Here is a 10,599-nt window from a genome sequence, read left to right as displayed (position 1 = left end):
GGCGTGGACAGAGCCCAAGACTTGTGGGTCTGCGCATGTGCAGAACTGCTACGTGGCACATTCGATAGGTAGCACTTATGGACAGAACACCGGCAATGTCACCAACTCATTCATTCAGTCACTGTCACTCTACCCTCTAGTGGCATCCCACAAGCATTATCCATCCATCCATTTTCTGAACCACTTATCCTGCTCTCAGGGTCGCGGGGATGCTGGAGCCTATCCCAGCAGTCGTTTGGCGGCAGGCGGGGAGACACCCTGGACAGGCCGCCCGACTATCACACAGGGCCGACATACACCCACACACATTCATATCTAGTGTTAAGTGTTGTTATTTGATGGCGCTCTTACTCATTGTATTACGGTGCATTCGGATGTGACGTCCCCACGTTCTCAGTGTGCGACTGTGTTGTAAGAGTTGGTAGTAGAGAGCTAAGACCTGCTGTATTTGCCTAAATAAATATGCCTAACGTTAAAGGCTAAAGAGAAAACCGAGTCAAGCTTTGCTTATCCTCCATACGCTTGGAGAAGATTGCGCACCCAAACTCAACAGGTTATGGGGCCCAGGCAGAGTTGGACACAAGCTAGCATTCCGGAAGAAGTTTAACGCGAAGTATTACACGGAACTTCTACAGGCTATGTGGACCAGCTCTGAGATAAGTGAGCGTTTATATCACAGAGTTTCTTAATCTGTGTTTATATTCTCGGAAGAAGTTTTATGCGACGTATTATACGTTAGCCAATGACACTAACAAGGTAGCTTAGCAAAGAAAAAGTATAGCAAGCTAGTAGGCCACGGTCAAATTAGCGCGTTAGCAAAATGGCAAGCAGAGCAACAGGAGTCTCGGCACCGCAGCTTTTGTTCGACGGATCCGAAGGTAAGTATGAACTTTGGGAAGAAGATTCCTAGGCTGTCTACATACTCTGAAGCTAAACGAGAATATTTTACGTGAGCCCACCGGTGCTAGCGAAGAACAGTTAGCTGAAGATAGGCGGAGGAACGCTGATTGCTACGCTGAACTATTAAGACTGATAGATGATAAAAGCCTATCGCTGATAAGACGTGAAGCCGCTGATGATGGCAGGAAGGCTCTGAGAATACTGAAAGAACATTATTCCGGAAAAAGCAAGCCGCGGATAATAAATTTATACACGTCGTTGACCAAGCTACGCATGGCGGACAACGAGAGTGTTACAGACTACATCATATGGGCGGAGAACCTCATTACGACTCTGAGAGATGCAGTCGAGACCATGAGTGATGGAATGATACTAGCCATGATAGCCATGATACTAGGCGGGCTACCCGACTCTTTTAAGCCACTAGCCGTCCACATAACACAAAACGAAGATAACGTTACATTCGCAGACATTAAAATAATACTGCGGGTCTATGAAGAGGCGGACAAAATGAACACGGCGGGATCTACAGATAATGTGATGAAGACATGTGCAAGGCAAGGCCGAGGCCCCACCAAGACGCACGCTAGCAACAGAAAAGATGAAGATGCCAACGTGACGTGTTACAAGTGTGGAGTAAAAGGGCACAAGGCAAGAAAATGTTTTCGAAAAGTGTGGTGCAGTTACTGCAAAAATAATACACACCAAGAATCCCTGTGCAAGAAAAAGGGGGAACAAGATGGTGTCAGAAAAGTAGTGGAGGAACAAAATAGCGACCAAGACCATCCCTTCAATGCCAAGCACACAAAGAACGAGAGACCACCAGACAACGTGAAGATGAAAGGCATCATGGTGGATGCAGGAGCAACATCCCACATCGTGAACGACATCGGAAAGTTTAAAAGCTTCGACAACTCATTCCAGCCTGACACCCATTCAGTAGAGTTAGCCGATGGCACCAAGTGCAGTGGAATAGCACAACAAAGAGGAACGGTGATGATATGTCTACTAGACAGCGCCGGACGACAGCACAGAGCACAGCTACGGGATACACTGTATATGCCTTCATACCCACATGACATCTTTTCAGTGGCAAGAGCAACAAACGGAGGGGCGAGAATCACTTTCAAGAAAGGGGACAGTCGCATGGTTACCAAGGACAGTAGCAGGTTTGACATCCACGAGAGTGGAAATTTGTATTAGTTGCCAACTGTTGAGGAGAGTGTTGACCAATGTAAAGGGTGTCACGAAATGCAAACTTGGCCTGAAATTTTGTGTCATTGTATCTACGAAGATGTACAAAAGTTACAAGGTGCAGTGAAAGGCATGGAGATAAAAGGAAGTGCAGTCAGACCAGATCAGTTATGTGAAGTGTGTACACAAGGCAAATTCACCCAGACGAGAAATAGGGAGCCAGACAGAAAGGCTAAGAAACCCTTAGAACTAGTCTACACTGACTTAGCTGGTCCCATGCCAACACCGAGCATAGAAGGGTACTGATATGCAGTCTTTTACAGATGACTACTCAGGTACCGTGTTGGTGTATTTTCTAAGGTCCAAGAGTGATACAATGCAAGCCACTGAAAGGTTCTTAGCAGACATAGCACCTTACGGAGAAGTCAAGTATATCCGTTAAGATAACGGCACTGAGTTTACAAGCTGAGACTTCCAGGCACTGTTAACCAAGAATAGGATTAGACACGAGACGTCTGCATCCTATTCACCCCACCAAAATGGCACAGCAGAGAAAGGTTGGTGAACCCTCTATGATATGAGCAGATGCTTACTGACAGAAAGCGAGTTACCAGATAAGCTATGGAACTATGCTATGCAGACAGCCGCTTATGTGAGGAACAGGTGCTACATCAGGCACACAAAGAAAATGCCATTCGAGCTGTTCACAGGCAAGAAACCAAACATATCCAAACTGCAGAAATTTGGATCATTGTGTTTTGCTTACAAGCAAGAGAAAGGGAAGCTAGACTCTAGGTGCGAGCAAGGTGTTTTCATTGGCTATGATAAAAACAGCCCAGCTTATCTAGTGTACTATCCAGACACAGAGAGGGTTCAAAAGCACAGGTTGGTGAAGTTCACAACCATGACAGCCAAAGAAAAGGAAACACAAACACCTGAGTCATACATAGAATATGGTGATAGGAATGTACATCCCAGGGTCAATGACAGTGAAGAAAATGTTGTTGAGGAAAATGTGGAAAATGTACCAGGTCAGGGTGTTCAGAGTGGAGTTTCTGGGACTTTACCTGAACAGACTGGACGCACACAGCCGGGCAAAGTCACCGAGACTGTAATCAGAAGGAACCCACCGCGAACCAAGACGAGACCAGCTTACCTATAGGAATTCGAGACTGAGGATACAGAGGATAAACTGCAAACATGCGTGGACTCTTGTTATAGAGCAGTATGCTACATTCCTCAAACCTATCAGGACACCATAGCATCAACTAAATCAAGGCAGCGGAAAAATGCCATGAATGAGGAGATGTGAACACTGGAGGAGGAGACCTTCAGCCTCACCCAGTTGCCACCAGGTAAACAGGCAGTGGTAGGTAGATGGGTCTACGCACTCAAGTGTGACATTGATGGATCAGATAAATACAAGGCGAGATTCATAGCAAAAGGCTACAGTCAGAAACCAGAACCTGACTACAAGGAGACATTCTCACCCACAGCTGATATGTAAGTGTAAGAGTAGTCATGCAGAAGGCAGCACAGGAGAACCTAGTCTTACACCAGATGGATGTTAAGACAGCCTATTTGCATGCACTAATTGACTGTGAAATCTATCTAGAGCAACCAGAAGGTTATGAGAAAAAGTCAGAAACGTGTGAAAAGCTACTATGCAAGTAGCAGAAGTCTCTCTATGGTCTAAAGCAGTCAGGCAGAAACGGGAATGCTATGTTACAGACATGTTTGAGTGAAAATGGTTTTGTGCAGAATCCCGCTGATCACTGTGTTTATACAAAAGAAAAGCATAATGGAAAGGTAATCTTGGAATACTGTCCTACTGAACAAATGGTCGCTGATGTAATGACAAAGCCAGCCACCAAGCTAAAGCTAAAGAGGTTTGCTGAAGACATGTTTGGCACTTAGAAGTGCAAAGAGTGTGTTCTCATTGTCAAGGTAAAGAAGAAGCCTTATTTTTTGTTGTTGTTTTGTTTTCCAGGTAATCCAATGAGCTAAGAGTGAGTGGGGGTGTTAAGTGTTGTTATTTGATGGTGCCCTTACTCATTGTATTACAGTACATTCAGATGTAACGTAGCCACGTTCTCAGTGTGCGACAGTGTGTGTTGTAAGAGTCGGTAGTAGAGAGCTAAGACCTGTTGTATTTGCCTAAATAACTATTCCTAATGTTAAAGGCTAAAGAGAAAACAGAGTCAAGCTTTGCTTATCCTCCATACGCAAGAAGAAGATTGCGCACCCCAGCTCAACAGAAGTGTACCTGCAAGAGTTAAAGGGAAGGTTTACAAGATGGTTGTGAGACCAGCTATGTTATATGTTTACTAGATGGCTGTGAGACCAGCTATGTTATATGGTTTGCAGACAGTGACACTGACCAAAAGACAGCAGGTGGAGCTGGAGGTGGCAGAGCTGAAGATTTTTATTGGCAGTGACGAAGGACAGGATTAGGAACAATTATATTAGAGGGAAAGCACAGGTTGGACGGTTTGGAGACAAAGCAAGAAAGGCAATATTGAAATGGTTTGTACATGTGTGGAGGAGAGATGCTGGGTATATTGGGAGAAGGATTCTGAATATGGAGCTGCCAGGGTAGAGGAAAAGAGGAAGGCCAAGGAAGAGGTTTATGGATGTGGTGACGGAGGACATGCAGGTGGGTGGTGTGACAGAGGAAGATGCTGAGGACAGGAAGAAATCAAAACGGATGATCCGCTGTGGTGACCCCTAACGGGAGCAGTCGAAAGTAGTAGTAGTAGTAATAGCAGTAGTATCTCTCCATCCTTCCATGTAGACTCGCCACATTGGTGTCAGAAGTGGGACTGAGTGAAAGAATAGAGAGGGGGATATAACCCAATGGTTATATCTACTCATCTTCTCTTTTCAGATGCACTTCTGAAATATTTCAATCCTGGGCCACCTGCAGACACCTCTACCTCAGGAGATGGCACTCGCTAAGGTTGAGAGAAACAGGTGGCGGGAAGTTCTCACTAGCTTGGTGGCAATAATTCAATCCTTAGCTGAAAGAAACATGGCTTTAAGGGGGTCCACAGTCACCTTAAACAAACCAGACAATGGCAATTTTCTCAAAGAAGTGGAGCTTATGGCCAAATTTGATCCTGTAATGAAGCAGCATGTTCATAGGGTGAAAAGTGAAGTTGGCAGTCACACATTACCTGGGCAAAAGAATCCAAAATGAACTGGTAGACACCATCAGTGCAAAAATAGTGGAAAAAATGGTTGACGAGATCAAAACATCAAAGTATTTCTCCATTATTTTAGATTGCACCCCTGATCTGAGTCATAAGGAACAACGCTCTGTCATTGTCAGGACTGTGACAAGAAGACATGCCACAAATTAAAGAAGATTTCATGGGTTTTCTCGTGGCAGAGGAGTCAACAGGGGCAAGTTTGTCATCTCTCATCCTCAAAAGGCTGGAGGACCTTAACATCCCCCCTTTGATGACTGCAGAGGACAGTCTTACGACAACGGCAGCAACATGAAGGGAAAGAATAAAGGTGTTCAGGCCAGGCTGCTTCATCAGAACTCAAGAGCCTTTTTTGTCCCATGTAGTGCCCACACTTTAAATCTGGTGGTAGCTGATGCTGCTAAGAGCTCACCAGATGCCACTGGCTACGTTGGATATTTGACCACATTATTCAAACTCTTCTCAGCCTCCACCCATAGATGGGATACCCTCCTGAAACATGTCAAAACCACCCTGAAATCATGGTCAGAGACCAGGTGGGAAAGCAGGATAAAAAGCACCGAGGCAGTGAGGTAACAAGCTGGGCAAGTCAGAGAGGCTCTTCTGGAAGTTATGGAAACTACTGCAGACCCTGTGGTGAAAGTTGAAACCCAGTCTTTGAATGAGGAGGTTGGATACCGGTTTTCTATTTGCACAGTCATATGGTATGACATCCTCAACAACATCCAGCATGTAACTAAACTGATGCAGTCACCCTCCATGCAGCTAGATATGGCTGTCACCTTGCTGAAGAAAACCAGAGATTCCATCACCCACAACAGAAACACTGGATTTTCTGATGTGCAGACAACTGCAAAGGAGATGTGTGAGGAGATGAATGTGGAGGCTGTTCTCAAACAAAAGCGATTGAGAACCACAAAGAGGCACTTTGGTTATTAGTCTCCATATGAGCCTATTGATGATGCACTTCGAAGAATGGAAACCACATTTTTAACATGGTAGTGGATACAGCCCTCTCCTCACTTGAGAGATTTCAGAACCTGGGAGAGGTGAATGACAAATTTGGAGTGCTCCTCAACTTCACCAACATGCGAAAAGAAGAGCTGCTGGAGTACTGTCAAACCCTGAGCACTGCTCTAACCCATGATGGACAGCCAGATATTGATGGCAGGGAACTTGCTCTGGAAATGCAAAATTTTCTACATTTGCCATCAAGAAACATGGCAAACATGGAACTCTTGACCTTCTTGCATTAGAAGAAGCTGACAGAAATTTACCCAAATATGTGGGTAGCGCTGAGAATCTCTGCCACTCTACCTGTTACAATGGCTGCTGCTGAAAGGAGCTTCTCAAAACTCAAACTCATTAAAACTTACCTGAGATCTACTATGGTGCAAGAACGTCTCCGTGGACTTTCCATCGTAAGTATAAATCATGTGGTCTCACAACAGCTCTTATGTCATAGATGACTTTGCTGCAAGAAAGGCAAGGCAAGTAAGGCTGTAGAATGTGGGTAGCAAGCGTCAACTTGAAGCCTTAAGACCACTCCGAATGTAGACAGCGTCCTCTGATGGAATGGACTGTACAGACTCAGTCATTTGCCTCAACTGACATTCATTAGCGTAACGCTGCCTCCAGTGTTTTTGTATATATGGCCCCATGTTTATTGTAGAACAATGCTACATTATGCATATTGTATATAGATTTTTTTGTGCAACACTCTTATATTTATAATTTGCTATGTATGCACTGGGTTCTGTTATATCGTATTTTGTGAAATACCTTATTTATATTGTGACTGATTTTGTGTCACTTGTTTTTGAATACTGTTTTTATTTTTTGCTGTTTCGTTGCATATAAAATGGAGCTGTATTTGCCCATGTGTGCTGTAGAACAATGCTACATTATGTATATTGTACTGTGGTTTTTTTTTTAATAGTTTTTTTGTGCAATACTTATTTTTATTATATTGTAATAAACAAGCCCGATATGGGCTTTGTCAGAGACCCAAAAGACACACAACACCAGTCGAGGAATATGGAAAAGTAGATAAACCTTTATTTCATCACAAATTATATTAAAAGGCATACAGAATTGAACAGATAGGCCTGAGGACCGGCGACTACTCACAGGTAAGTAAAGTCTGTTTACTGTAGTACAAACCACGCACATGGAATAGGGCACACTAAGATCAGGCACGGCACGCATGAATGCAAACGCCACACCCTTTACGCTCCGCCCGCTGGAGACACTGCACACGGGGAATGAAACACTAGGCTACACCTCCACTCAAGGAGCAAACGGGGACTATAACGCCTGCTCAAACACTGCAAATAAGAACAGTAAACGTCCCCACCACCCAGGTAACTTGAGCCGCCCACTAGCCCTCTGCTTCTCTGTAAAAAGCCGGCACAATAAAACTCATCAGTGAATACATATATAAAACATAGTACAAAAGGAATAGGGAAATAGCAAGAGTTAAAACTTAGCTCGCTCGGCTGGCGAGACCCTCCCCCAGGGTCTAAGCTTTGTTGGCACCGTCCGACAGCCGGGGAAACAATCGCGTTCAGTCGGCGGTACAGGCAGCGGGCGGCGGCGTGCCGACTACTGGAACCAGGGCTGGAGAGCGGAGGTCCGCGAAAACACTCCTAAGCGTTCCCGGCCCTCTCTAACTAAAGGAGGCAACTAGCCTCCCCTCCTAATCTGGAACAGCTCCCCTACCGTTCTGTCTTCAGCGCCGGCAATACTATAAACTGCGAACGCCGCCTCCCCCCAATGAGTGTATTCGCAAACCAAACAAGTTAGCTCTCTCCAGCAACCCCGAGGGACTGCTTAGCCCTCTCTTTTAACTTGCGTCTCCTCCAGTCTAGTTGCGCGGCTGCAAGCAATCAGTTCATTAAGGAGCCACGTCTCATGTCAATCACCTCCCGCCGCAGGTTTACTACACTTTTATGTCTGCACTGTTTTCTTTAATATATTTTGTGCATAGCTTATGTATTGATAATTCGTTTTATGTCACTTTCTTTAGTAAAGAAAACCTCAAAGGCATGAAGCTATGCAGTTTCTGTGTGTGTATGAACATTGGTGGTGTTAAATGATGTAAAAATGCATAGTTTTTTGTAAAATAACGTGAAAATTTTTGGCGACCGGGCAGGAGAGGGGGCGGGGGGCGCCACACCCTAATCTCGCCTAGAGCACCAAAATGGCTAGGGCCGGCACTGAAGCCGTCACTCTGGGGCTGCAAGGGGGTGGTGTGGGTCTTGCGTATGGCTAGACACTCACACATGCAGGCAAACACCCAGGACTCAAAATTCCTCCCCTGGTCACTGTATATGGTCTCCGACATGCCAAAACGGCTGACCATGCCCTCCACCAGGGAATCTATGATTGTCTTTGCCTCCTTGCCATTTTGTGAAATAATATATGGCGGAAAGGACATAGCAGTTACCCTTGTCTGAGCAAAGTAGCAGACCCACTACATCCACTGCCACTCTTTCCACCAGGGCCCCCGCTGGAAACTGTTGGAGCGGAGCGTGCTAACGACCAGGGGGACCCATACAGCGGCTGCAAAAATCTTCCACGTCCCTCCTGCACTGACCCCAGTAGAAACCCTGCCAGAGGCAACGGAGTGTCTTAGTAATTCCAAAATGCCCAGACCCTGCAGCTCCATGCATGGCCGTAAGCACCACCTCCCACAGACCCTTGGGAACCACCACCTCCCATCTCTCTCCCTTCATTGCTGGCTCCTTCCAAGCCTGCTGCAACACACCCTGACACAGCCACAGAGCCCCAAACTTAGACCACAGTCCTTTGGTTGCTGGGGAGAACCACTGCCACATCTTCCCACGGAGGCTGATGCTGTGCCCCTACCCACTGACGTACGGGCTGAAGGTCAGCATCCTGCTCCTGCTTCTGTCTCCACTCTGCTCTTTCCACTGTCTGCAGCTCCCAGCAGATGAGCTCCTCCACCTGTCGCACTGCAGCACAGCCCTCCTCCTCCTTGTGCAGCTCTCTCTCATGGGCTTCTCTCCACTCACAGTAGCAGCACCCGTCTGCAGCATATGGGCAGCGTGAGAGTGCATCTGCATTGGTGTGATGCGCCCCAGCCCTGTACTCCACATTGAAGTTGAAAGCCTGGAGCTCCTCCAACCACCTGGCAACCTGCCCCTATGGCTCCTTGAAGGTCATGAGCCACTGAAGAGCAGAGTGGACAGTCTTCACGGTGAAAGGCGGGCCACACAGGTAGTACTTGAAGTGTCAGTCGGATTGACACTACCACTGCTAAGAGCTCCCTGTGGGTGATATAGTAATGCTACTCAGCATTGTTGAACACCTGGCTGAAGTACGCCACCACTTGCTCCCCGCTCGGGTCCCACCTGAGAAAGCACACCCACACCGCTAGCATCTGTGTTCAGGATGAGGGGCAAGGTGAGGTTGGCTGGAGCGAGCACCAGGGCCTCACTCAGAGCACGCTGAAGGCTGTTGAATGCCCCCTGACATTGCTCAGTCCACACAAAATCTCTATCATTCTGTAGCAGCTGAAACAGGGCTGCAACAGTGCATGAGAAACCCCGCACAAACCTCTTGTAGCACGAGGTCAGGCCTAAGCTCTTCAGCAGTTTCTGTTTGGTGGGGGTGGGCCAGTCTGCGACAGCCTGCACCTTCTCCTCCATGGTGCCGATACCCATTTCCCCCCACCTTGTGCCCCCAAAAAAGATACCTCTCTCTGCATAAAGTTACACTTCTCGGCGTACAGCTTTAGTTTAGCTGTTCTGATCCTTTCCAGCACCAGCCACAGGGATCCCAGGGCAGCCTCGAAGAAGCGGCCATGCACCAGGATGTCATCAAGGTAAACCAGGCACTGCTGTCAGGGAATACCAACCAGCACCTTGTCCATAAACCTCGTGAAGGCAGGGGCATTACAAAGTCCAAAGCTGAGGAACTTGAACTGCCACAACCCCTGCCTGGTACAGAAGGCTGGCTTGGGTCTGGCCTCTGACGTGAGGGGTACCTGGTAATACCCACTGCGGAGGTCCAAAGAGGAGAACCAGAAAAAGAGGCCATCTATGAGAAGAGGGAACGACCATCCCTGAACTGAGGGGCGGAGCCTTAGAGTACATCTGTTGCCATCTTACAATGCTGTGATTGCAAATATTCCCCGATCCTCTGTGACGAGTACACATTGCAATTGAAACTCTAGTTAATGCGCACGACAATTTGCATATGAAACCGATTGTTTTCGGTCATTATGCCACTGTATAAGGATGGGGATACTTGCTGTTAGTTGTGACTGAGG

Source organism: Lampris incognitus, chromosome 9, assembly GCF_029633865.1.
Source record: "Lampris incognitus isolate fLamInc1 chromosome 9, fLamInc1.hap2, whole genome shotgun sequence".
In the NCBI taxonomy this organism is placed as follows: domain Eukaryota; kingdom Metazoa; phylum Chordata; class Actinopteri; order Lampriformes; family Lampridae; genus Lampris; species Lampris incognitus.
This window is presented reverse-complemented; position numbering follows the sequence as displayed.